At 33.0% G+C, this 11,983-nt stretch overlaps 1 pseudogene; it reads right to left on the bottom strand.

Annotated features, from left to right (window-relative positions):
- Positions 1 to 2,495: 2,495 nt before the first annotated feature.
- The window catches only part of LOC108451100 (protein fluG-like), a 100,166-nt pseudogene continuing 90,678 nt past the window's right edge, over positions 2,496 to 11,983 (bottom strand).

The following is an 11,983-nucleotide window of genomic DNA, read 5'->3' as shown; positions in this document are numbered from 1 at the left end:
AATTTCGGCCTCCATAAGAAAGATGAGTCAATTTTGGCTTTATTTTCCCTTTTTATTTCTTTTAATTACCAAATGACCAAAATGCCCTTCCTTATTAAACTTTCAAAAATTCCATCTATGTCCAATTTTTTTCCATCACTTAAATTGGTCAAATTTCTATTTAAGACCTCCTAATTAATATTTCAAAGCAATTTCATACTAGAAACTTCTAGAATGCAAGTTTTGCAACTTATTCAATTTAGTCCCTAACTTCAAATTGAGCACTTTATGCATAGAATTTCTTCACGAAATTTTCACACAATCATGAAATCATATCATAGACCTTAAAATAATCATAAAATAATTATTTCTATCTCGAATTTTGTGGTCCCGAAACCTCTGTTCCAACTAGACCCAATTTTGGGCTATTACATGTATTGTAAGTAATGATATGTATGGTTTCTTTCTCGAAACTCACTATGTTCATATGAACTTACTCTGTTACCTCTTCATTTTCAGGCTTGCTGACTAAAGGAAGACTTTATTAGAAAAACTACGCTAGAGCGTTACTGTTATTGTGAGCTGTTTTTTTGTTCTGCATCGTGCATAACTCCTAGGGGTGGCATATAAATGTGTTTTGGAAATTATCTGTATAAAGAACTTCTACTTTGACAAGACTCTATTTTTGCAGGATTTCTATTAAGTATCAATGTCTAGATTTAAATTATTGTATTCTGTTTAATGAAATTATTAGATTTGAACTTGTATGCCAAATGGCTTAAACATTATTTCAAACTGTTAATAATTTCATTCAAACTTCAATAGAACCACAACTATCATATTTTTATACATATAACCTTGTAATAATTTTTTAGAGCTTCCACCAAATTGTTTTGCTTTAAGCTAGTCTAATTTTGATTAGTGACACATCAAACTCGAATCCTATCATAGGGTCGAGCTTATCATATTACACTTCAAGTGCATTTATACATTTATATATATTAAGGAAAGTACAAAAATGCTCGAATTCTATTTTGGTCACTGAACTCTTAATTTTTTCTATTTTGGTTACTAAGCTATTTGAAATCAGTTTTATTTTGCTACCGAACATTAACAATCATTGAAATTTAACAAAAGTGCCAACATGAACTTGTTTATTAGTCTAAAAACAAATTTAGCCCTCTAAATTTAAATCGAATATCTATTTATATTAAAAATTTATACAAAAATATAAAAATTTATTAAAATTCCTAAAAGAGTAAAATAGTATTTTGTATGAGCTAATATTCCACTAATTTTTTGGAACACATTGTTTTTATTTAATTTCTCAAATTTTTTAAAGTTTTAATTCCTCAATTATTAATGTCATTACTTTGCTTTATTATCAGGTCCATCACCTAAAAAACTTGATAGACGAACAATAAAAAAATCAAACCTTCAAATGATAAATGAAAATTGAAACTAAAATTTAAAATAAACAAAATATTTTGTTTGAAAATACATTGAAAATTTTAAACAAACAACATTCTTCTTTAATAAATTAATGAACGAAAACTGAAAATTGTTTCAGTCTTAATCTCAGTTAAAATCAATAAAAATGAATAAAACCAAGAATATCTAATCCCAAAATTGATCAACACAATTAAACCTCAATTTCAATTTTTGCTCATCAATCTCAAAACCTCACAAACCAAAAACACTGAAAATAGAAAGTCTAACTCAACTGTTCAAAAATTTCACTCAACAAAAAGAAATAATCTAATATTCCAACCAAAATATATTAACTCTTACTTCTATAAATAGAAGTTTCTATCAATAAATGAAATTTCTATTATCTTAAATTACAGTCGATAGTTGAAATGTTCCTTTCCAACGTAATAAAAATAAAAGAGTTAATTCAATGATACTTAAATAATTTAATATAATGTAAAATTTAAATTTAAATTTTTTAAATAATTAATATAAATTATTTGTTAAATTAATAATATATAAAAAAGTTAAATATAGTAACAAATAAGATTTAAATAATTTAAAATAAATAATATTTAAATTATTTAATATGATAATATATAAAATATAAATTTTATATTTTTAAATAATTAAATAAATAAAAACATTTGATAATTTTCACTTCTAAACTTAAAAACCAAAAAATCTAATTCTCAAGTTTTAGGTTGGAATAAAAAGTCACATGTTTTGATTGTTTTTCTAATGAAAATCACTTTTAACCAAAAGTATTTTTCCACCCAATGGATAAAACACCCTGAGAAAAGAAAAAGTGTAGGTGTTGCTATCCGTACTCAAATTACATAAATACCACTCGAACTTAACTTGGTTAATACAATCGTTCTAAAAGGTGATCTTCGACATTATATTCATTACTCGAGTACTTAAATAGATTATCTAATCCCTTGTAAAAGAGCAGAAGTCTCAATATCACGTAGGTTTATGCACTCCACAACATGCAACATACCCAACGGTATATGATCCACCTCTTAAAACAAAAGAGATTAAAGTTTGAGAACCTCAAGATTATTTTCCGTGTTATTTCTCAACACCGTTTCCATTTTTAAACACAATGGGAATAACCAAGCACAGAGATCATAGAGTTTGCCTAATGGAACTGCACAGAGACCGATATCATCGGCATCTTAATAACGGTGTATAAGTTGCTTGTATGCATCCTTGTTCTTTGAATAGTACTGAATCTCTGCCTGTATATAAGTATTAATTTCATCGGCATCAGTTTATGCATTGAAACTTTATCTAAAATATTAACATTTTGGAAACCATGGTCGGAACTTACCTTTCGACCTCCTTTTATAGCCGTGAAAAGCTTTTCACCAATCATCTCCCTCAACACATTGTTGTTCTCAGGAGCTTCTATGGATTCAGAAAGCAATGTTGGGAGTCTTAGTAGTTTCTGGTCGAGTGTAGCCGGATTTTCATCTTTTTCATTGATAAAAGACAACAAGACACTATTGTCAGGGACTTCTGTATAAAAATTTATACAGTGAACATTTAGTCAAAAGAACCATTACCATAACTTGTTAGCCGATTTATTCAATGCGTTGGAAAGAAAATAAGAATCTTAACTTCAATCTTTGCAGTACTAAGAGCTTAACAGCTTACGGTGTTTAAGAGAACTGCTTATCATCTGAGAATTCATAATATCCTACATATGACCTTTGGATGAGAAATTTTCATATATATGAAGATCTTGTTATGAGTTATGGCCACAACAGTCTCTAGCATTCTTTGCGGACGAGTGCATTTTGTTCAGTCTCAGAGATATTATAGGTATTTGTGAGTTATGCCTATAAATTTCAAGGTGCAAAACATTTGGTAGCCCAAGTGGTAATACAGAAAAATGCAAATAGTTCTTACTAATAGGTTCAGGCAGAGGAAGGTGGTTCCGCAGGCCATCAATTCCAGCAGCAACTATAGCAGCCAATCCCAAGTGTGGATTTGCACATCCATCAAAAGATTTGATCTCAAAGTTGCTCACAAAACCATTTGGAACTGCCGGTGGACATGCAGTTCTTACAGGTGCCTCTCGGTTTTCATTTCCCCAGCACTGATACGCTCCACTCCATGTATTAGGCTGAATCCGGTCATAACTGAAGACAAATAAAAGTTGAAGTAGGACCTAAGTAGATGAAAGTGAGGCCAGAAATTGAATAGGTAGTCCCTCCAATATATGTTAGGGGGGAGAATCCATCATATCAGTCAGGTTAAGTCCGATCTTAAATTTATTACAAAAATATAATAATATTTAGAAGAATAGAATAAACCTATTTGGAAGTGGTGCCGTGAACGCCAAAATTGAAGGAAGATGGGCCAAAACCCCAGCCATGAACTCCTCCCCAACTTTCGACATTCCGTACTAACTAGATCTATTGGACGCTGTAAAAACATTTCGTCCATTCTGCCATAAACTGACATGCACATGGGATCCCGAACCTATGTCATTCAAAGCGTACCTAGGCAGAGGAATAGGTCAAAAGTGTTAGGCATTCTAGAATTCCAAAAAGCTGGACATGCAAGAAAGCCTCATGGTTGCGATTTAGACATTTGACATAGACTTTAGCTCAAATGATTAGCAAAAGAGTGTTCCCATAATCATCTATGTTGAAATATTTATATATTTTAAATTTATTTAGGTAGATAAATCTTATTTAGAAAGATAAATTTTATTCATATTCTAGGAATATTTTTATTTTATGTTTTAGTAGTTTATTAGAATAAGGGAATTATTTTCCCAATTAAAATTAGGATTGTTTTCTCTATTTAAGTTCAGTTCTTTAGTTAATAATTACATAACAGTTTTATTAAAAGCTCTCTTGGGAACTTTCATGGCATCTGAGATAGGTTAAATCTCTAGTAACATCATGGTTAAACCTTGGTGCAATTACTGCAAAAAATATTAGCACACTCGAGAAACATGTTGGAAGCTCCATGAGAAACTGACAAATGGAAGAAAAAAGAGTGACAATGGTCGTGGTTCACAATCATGAGATAGCAAAGCTTTCCAAACAACTAATGGAAATTATGAGGGCCAAAGTTCTCTGGAAGGGTCTTCATTCACTAAGGAACAATTAGAGCATCTACACAAGTTTTTTCAATCACCACAATTTCGGATGAATTCTTCTATTCCTAACTCATCCAATAATCCTTCTTCCTCTTTTGCCCAATCAGTCTTGATTTTTACTTTTTCTCGATGTCAAGCCTTGTAAAACAAACACGTGGATCGTTGATTCTGGAGCTAGTGATCACATGACTAGTAGTCATTTTCTTTTTTCAACTTACACACCTTGCGCAGGAAACAAAAAGATCAAAGTAGCAGATGGGTCCTTCTCGGCAATAGCCGGAAAAGGCATTGTTAAAATTTCGTCTTCCTTGGTTTTACATGATGTTTTACATGTGCCAAATCTAGCTTATAATCTCATACCGGTCAGTAAATTATCCCAGTTCTCAAATTGTCATGTTATATTTGACTCCTTTATGTGTAAGTTTCAGGACATGGTCTCAGGGAGGATGATTGGCAATGCTAAAGAATTTGGGGGAATTTACTTTCTTGAAGACGACCATCTAAGTCAACCAACTACTACTTTATGTTTAAATTCTATTTCTGATTTTGATAAGGTTATGATTTGGCATTATAGGCTTGGACATCCTAATTTTTACTATTTAAGATATTTGTTACCTAATTTATTTAAAAACAAAGATCCTTCTTCATATCATTGTGATTTTTCTGAATTAGCTAAACATCATCAGTCATTCTTTCCACCTAAAAAATATAAAGCCTCCAAACCTTTTTCGTTAATTTATAGTGATGTTTGGGGACTTTTAAGAGTCTCAACTTTTTCAGGAAAACATTGGTTTGTCACATTTATTGATGATCATACTCAAATTTGTTGGGTGTTTTTATTAAAAGATAAGTCTGAAGTTAAAAATGTGTTTTAGTCTTTTTATGCTATATAGTGGAAACACAATTTGGTGTGAAATAGAAGTATTTCGGACTGACAATGGTGGGGAATTTTTTAGCGACCAATTAGGTGCTTTCTTAACCAAACATGGAATAGTCCACCAAAGTTCTTGTACAAATACACCACAAAAAAATGGGATTGCAGAAAGAAAAAATCGACATCTTTTGGAAGTAACTAGAGCCTTGATGTTCACTAGTCAAGTACCACGTTATTTTTGGGGCGAAGCCTTGTTAATAGCTACATATCTTATTAATAGAATGCCCAGTAAAAATCTAAACTATATAACTCATTTTCGTCTCTTTAAAGATAACTTTCCTAACTCTAAATTGATCACAGATTTATCCCTCCGAGTTTTTGGGTGTAGTGTTTTTGTTCATCTTCACAACCAAGGTAAACTAGATCCTAGAGCAAAAAAATGTGTCTTTGTTGGCTATGTTTCTAATAAAAAGGGTTACAAATGTTATGATCCAATTGATAGGAAGATTATTGTTACCATGGATGTCACATTTGTTGAAACACAATCTTATTTTGATTCTAATCTTCAGGGAGGGAATTATACTAAGGAAGATTCTATAATTGATCAAGAAAAGACTAGGAATATACAACATAGGGATTCTAATAATGGGGAAGGTGAATTTATGATTAATACAGAAATTACTGATGTTAATGTTAATGAAAATGAGTATGTAGGTGTAGAGTCTGATCATGAGAATAAAGAACAAACAAACGAGTTAATTGTTTACTCAAGAAAAAATCGAAATCAAGAAAGTGGAATCCACCTGATTCATCACCAAGAATCCGACCTGCAAGATCCTGTCAAAAGTCCAGGTAAAGCTTATAATCCAGCCAATGAATTTTCTAATTTAGATATTCCAATTGCCAAAAGAAAAGGTGTTAGAAATATCGTCAAATATCCCATGTCTAACTTTGTATCCTATAAAGCCTTGTCTTCGACATTCTCAACCTTTGTTTCATGTCTTGATACTGTAAAAATACCCAAAAATGTGAAAGATGCTTTACAGGTTCTTGAGTGGAAGTAGGCTATTTTAGAGGAAATGCGCGCTCTCGAAAAAACAGGTACATGGGAAACAATAGAATTACCTGTAGGAAAAAAAATAGTGGGCTGTAAATGGGTGTTCACAACCAAATTCAAATCAGATAGATCTTTAGATAGATACAAAGCCCGGTTGGTGGCTAAAGGGTACACTCAAACATACGGGATAGATTATCTTGAAACATTTGCTCCTGTAGCCAAACTAAATTCCGTTCAGAGTTCTTTTATCAATTGCTGTTAATCTTGATTGGACTTTACAGCAGTTAGATGTGAAGAATGCTTTCCTAAATGGGAAACTTGAAGAAAAAGTTTACATGTATCCTCCTCTAGGTTTTGAAGAAAAATTTGGAACTCGAGTATGTAAACTCAAGAAATCTTTATATGGTCTCAATCAGTCTCCTCGAGCTTAGTTTGAATGGTTCACTCAAGTTGTTAAAAAACAAGGTTACTTATAAGGGCAAGCTGATCATATAATGTTCTATCGACATACACAAAAAGGTAAAATAGCAGTTATTATAGTTTATGTCGATGATATCATTCTTACAGGAGATGATGTGGATGAAATAAGGCGTCTCAAAGAGCATCTAGCATTGGAGTTTGTGATCAAAGACCTGGGTCCTTTGAAATACTTTGTTGGAATGGAAGTTGCTCGATCAAAGAAGGGTCTTGTGGTCTCTCAGAGAAAATATGTGATTGATCTTTTAAAAGAGGCTAGGATGAGTGGTTGCTGCCCAGCTGACACACCAATTGATCCAAATGTAAAATTCGGAAATAAAGAAGGTCGATAGTTGATAAAGGGCAGTACCAAAGATTAGTTGGTAAGTAATTTACTTATCACGTATAAGGCCAGACATAGCTTTTGCAGTGAGCTTAGTGAGTCAATTTATAAACTCTCCAATGGAGGAACATGAAGAAGCAGTGTTTCGAATTCTAAGATACTTGAAGAGTTCCCCTGGAAATGGCTTATTCTTCAAGAAATCCGAACAAAGAGGAATTGAAGCTTATACAGATGCAGATTGGGCAGGCTCAATAATAGATAGAAGATCTACATCATGATACTGTACATTTGTTTGAGGAAACCTTGTCACTTGGCAAAGCAAAAAACAAAGTGTTGTAGCAAGAAGTAGTGCAGAGGCTGAGTTTAGATCAATGGCTCAAGGTATTTGTGAAATGATGTGGTTAAAAAGAATTATGGAAGAGCTGAGGAAACCAATAACTTCACCAATGAAGTTGTACTGTGACAGCAAAGCTGCCATTAGTATTGCTCACAACACAGTCTAACATGACAGAACTAAACATGTTGAGATTGATAGACACTTTATCAAGGAAAAGATTGAAGAAGGCCAAGTGTGCATGCCGTTTGTTCCTTTAAAACAACAGATTGCTGACATACTCACCAAAGGACTCTCTAAGACAAGCTTTGATTTTCTTGTAAGCAAGTTGGGCATGATTGATATATATACACCAACTTGAGGGTGTTGAAATATGTATATATTTTAAATTTATTTAGGTAGAAAAATCTTATTTAGGAAGATAAATTTTATTTATATTCTAGGAATATTTTTATTTTATTTTTAGTAGTTTATTAGAATAAGGAAACTATTTTCCCAATTAGGATTAGGACTGTTTTCTCTATTTAGGTTCAGTTCTTTAGTTAATAATAACAGAACAGTTTTAGTAAAAGCTCTCTTGGAAACTTTCAATCTATACATTGTTATATTAACCACTTAGTTTTAATTTGGAAGTTTGAATATTTTAGAATAAATTAGTATTATTCGTATAGAAATTGAATGAATCCTTCGTCAACAAACACAAATTTGAACGAACCATTTAAACTATATTCAAAAAATAATAATCATAATGATCAACCATGTTCGACAACTATTCATCATTCTTAAATCCCTATGTCTTTCTATCTGCATCTGCTTATCCCAAACTATAGGAAACTATAGATGTAGACCATGAGGGCAGCGATGCAAGCATTGATTGAAATAAGAGAAACAACTGCAACTTACTTCGGGACAAAAGTTGCCAACAGTCCCTGCTTATTTGCAGCCGCCCTAACAGCTTCGCGCGCAAAAATCAAACTGTCAGCAGCATATGTACAAGCAGTGTGCGCCAGAGCTATTTCAGACTGACCTTTTCCAGCTTCTGCATGCAACTGCAAAATTTTAAAGCTAAAGTAAACAGAAGCAGCTAATAATCACACTTGCACTTCCAAAGAAACACAATGCAGCATACACAGGAAGGTAAAAAATGATTTCTATCTCTACTACGAGTTAAATAGGAACTAAACTTATGTTGTCATCAGTAGATTAACTAATAAAAAGGAACATAGTTTCATGGATAATTATTACATTATATCATATGCAAGCAATTATTTGTCATCGGTGATGCATTACTGATCAAAAACTGTACTAGACCTTTGTCTCTAGCCACTTACACGAAAAGCAAGAAACTTAACCATCTTCAAATTCTATTTCATTTTAGAAAGTAATGCATAAAGAAAAGATCTTCATTACATGCACTCATGCTCGATGCTTTCACTACTACTGGATCCTATATTGGCAAGTTGATCCAGGCAAACTCAAAGTTGATCACGATATATTCTTATATTGGATTATTTCATGTCTTGATGGAGATGCTCAACCAAATAAATTGCACAATGAAGACAAATTAGTTGTCAGTTAAATATGACCATAAAGGATATGACTGGGCCACACGCATGATCAGTTTGATAGAAAGTTATGTTGCGCCAACCCTTACATTTTTCTTTAAGTGTTGGGGTCTAACACTCATTTCTGCTACATTTTTTTCGCAAATGGGTATGAGAATACAACCCTATAATGACCCTTCAAATACATGAAAAACTTTCAAAGAATTGAAAATACCCACGTCGGGCACATACAGTATCTAACACTCAAACCCAAGTCCAAATAACACCGAAAGTGCCTCTAACAAATGAAGATATCAAGCATATATGACTTCGAATCTGTATCTGTTCAACAACAACATTCAAGGAATTGAGAGCAACAATAATTTCTTGAAATAAAGTGGAGACAGCATCAAATCCAGAAGAGGAGAAGTAAGGTTTTGAGTCAATTGGCACCCAGCACTCTTCCATCTCCTTTCTGCAAAATTTCAATGTAAAATTTTCTTAAATTGTGCAGAACCTCAGATTGGTAAAATAAATGGAACAAATCCACATATATAACCACCTTATGATCTTTTTCAAGAGATAAAATTCATTTTCAAATCCTGCATTCATTTCCTGTGCATGTACCATTTATTAATTCATCATGAAATACAATCCCCTATGACAAGTATGACAAACAACCTGACATACCAAGTTAAAATCATCTTTTAAAACTTTTGAAACCCTTCTTAATGCCTCTCTAGGGCAGTATTCCCATGGTTCACCAGGTCTAAGGTGCATATCAGCCAAAACCATATCCTCTTGTTTTTTCCTATGACATTGTTTTGAAGAAATAATGAAAATTAGCTTGTACCAATGATGATCACGGTCATGGCAATATGATTACCATAAAAGATCATACAGCACAATAAGAAATTGGAATGATATAATTGCATGTAAAATATGTGAAGGTGTTAAAAGGTCAGATATAAATGCTTCACATTGTAGAAACCATTTATTTATTCCTTGAATATATGGTACCATGGAATTTTCCTCATAGTCAATAGATCAGGCATCAGCCTGATCTCACCCGTTGCAGTCAGATTAGTCTCATCAGCTGGACTGTCAATAGACGAACTCATAGCCATACATGCAAAAGTCAAACCAACACCATTTTTCTTCACAACATCATCAAAGCGTTTCTTTGGAACAACCTGAAATGTTAAAAGATAATTAGGGAGATGGAACTAAAATGTATTTTTATTCTTTCTGACATGAATAATGCTAAATAAATTAGGGAGAAACAGAAAAAAAGTATAGTTTACCCTTTCAGATATCAATAGAAGGAAGAGGGGATCAACTCACTTCTGAAAATTAAAGATTTGCTTATACAAACTGTTGAAAATATTTGATTCTTTAATATTATTAAATAGTATCGTTACAAATTACAGTTGATATTTTTAGAAATTCTAATTAAGAGATATTATTTCCTTAATTTTTAAATCCTACAGGTATATATAATTGTACATATTTCCAAGAAATATATAATTTGAGAGAGTTTTTTTCCTCAATACATTGAAGTATTCATCTCTAATTTCATCATGGTATCGAATTTTTTATTCGATTTTTGAGATCTTTTTTCTGATTTAAATTTTTTTCCCACAAACCCTATAAACACAAATTTGGTACTTTCAACCCTAGTCTCATTTTTTCTTCTCACCGCCCCTACCATTGGAGTCAGAATCCACTCGCCGGCAAAATCCTAGACTCCAGTGACCAAAAGACCCACGCATGGGCCCCATGCGCTGTCGCAAGCTTCTGCTGCTCCGTTTCACGCACCGCGCGTGGACTCCACCTGCTGCTGCTGTGTGTTTTCCAACTCCGTCGTTGTGCTCTCTACTCTATTCCGGTCATTCTCCTCTAAGTGGCGGTGTGTTTTTGGCTAAGTTTTTTGGGAAGGATATATTTGGTGCTTTTTTTTTGGGGGTATTTTTGTTCTAATTGTGCAAGCAGTTTTTTTGGGGGGTTAGTTGTTTTTTTCCAGCATTATGTCCATAGATGAGAATCTCGTGATTCCAACCGATAATCCTTCGTTGCAAATTAGTCTTGTAACACCCCAAACCCGTGACCGTCACCGGATTTGAACACATGGTGTTACCGGGCTTACTTCCCTTATTTCTCTCTTTGTAAAATCTGATTGCTGTTCTAGGCAGGCTAGCTAACTGCGTCACAGTCGCCTTAAAAATCATATCTCGAGTTTCAAAACTCGGAAACTGATTCCGTAAATTTTCCCTGAATTTAGACTCATATATCTATCCATGGATTTATTTCTAGAATTTTTGGTTGGGCCAATTGGTACAGTTTATTAGTTAAAGTCACCAATGTTACAGGAGTCGACTACACTGACCTTTGCGCGTTAAAACTTGAATATCTCTCTGTACAGGGCTTTAATACTGGTGTCGTTTGTTTCTAATGAAACTAGACTCAAAATTGAATCTGCACATATAAGGCATGACTTCTAATTCTTTCTGGATAATTTATAGTAAATTTTCAAAGTCACGACAGGGGACCCAGAAACTGTTCTGGCCCTGTCTCACGAGAACTTTAATATCTCTCATTATACTGCTCATATGGTTGTTTCGTTCCATCCATATTAAACTAGATTCATCAAGGTTCAATTGCATAATTTATTCACTATTTAATTCTACTTCTACTATTTTTAGTGATTTTTCAATCTCACCTCACTGCTGCTGTCCGCAACAGTTATTGCAGATGAACTATGCCAATTTCATGAATCTTTCCTTGGCCTTAATCATCCATCATACA

This window comes from Gossypium arboreum, chromosome 1 (genome assembly GCF_025698485.1).
Source record: "Gossypium arboreum isolate Shixiya-1 chromosome 1, ASM2569848v2, whole genome shotgun sequence".
NCBI classification, from domain to species: Eukaryota; Viridiplantae; Streptophyta; class Magnoliopsida; order Malvales; family Malvaceae; genus Gossypium; species Gossypium arboreum.
The sequence above is the reverse complement of the archived record's forward strand: the minus strand, read 5'-3'. Positions and strand labels throughout refer to the sequence as shown.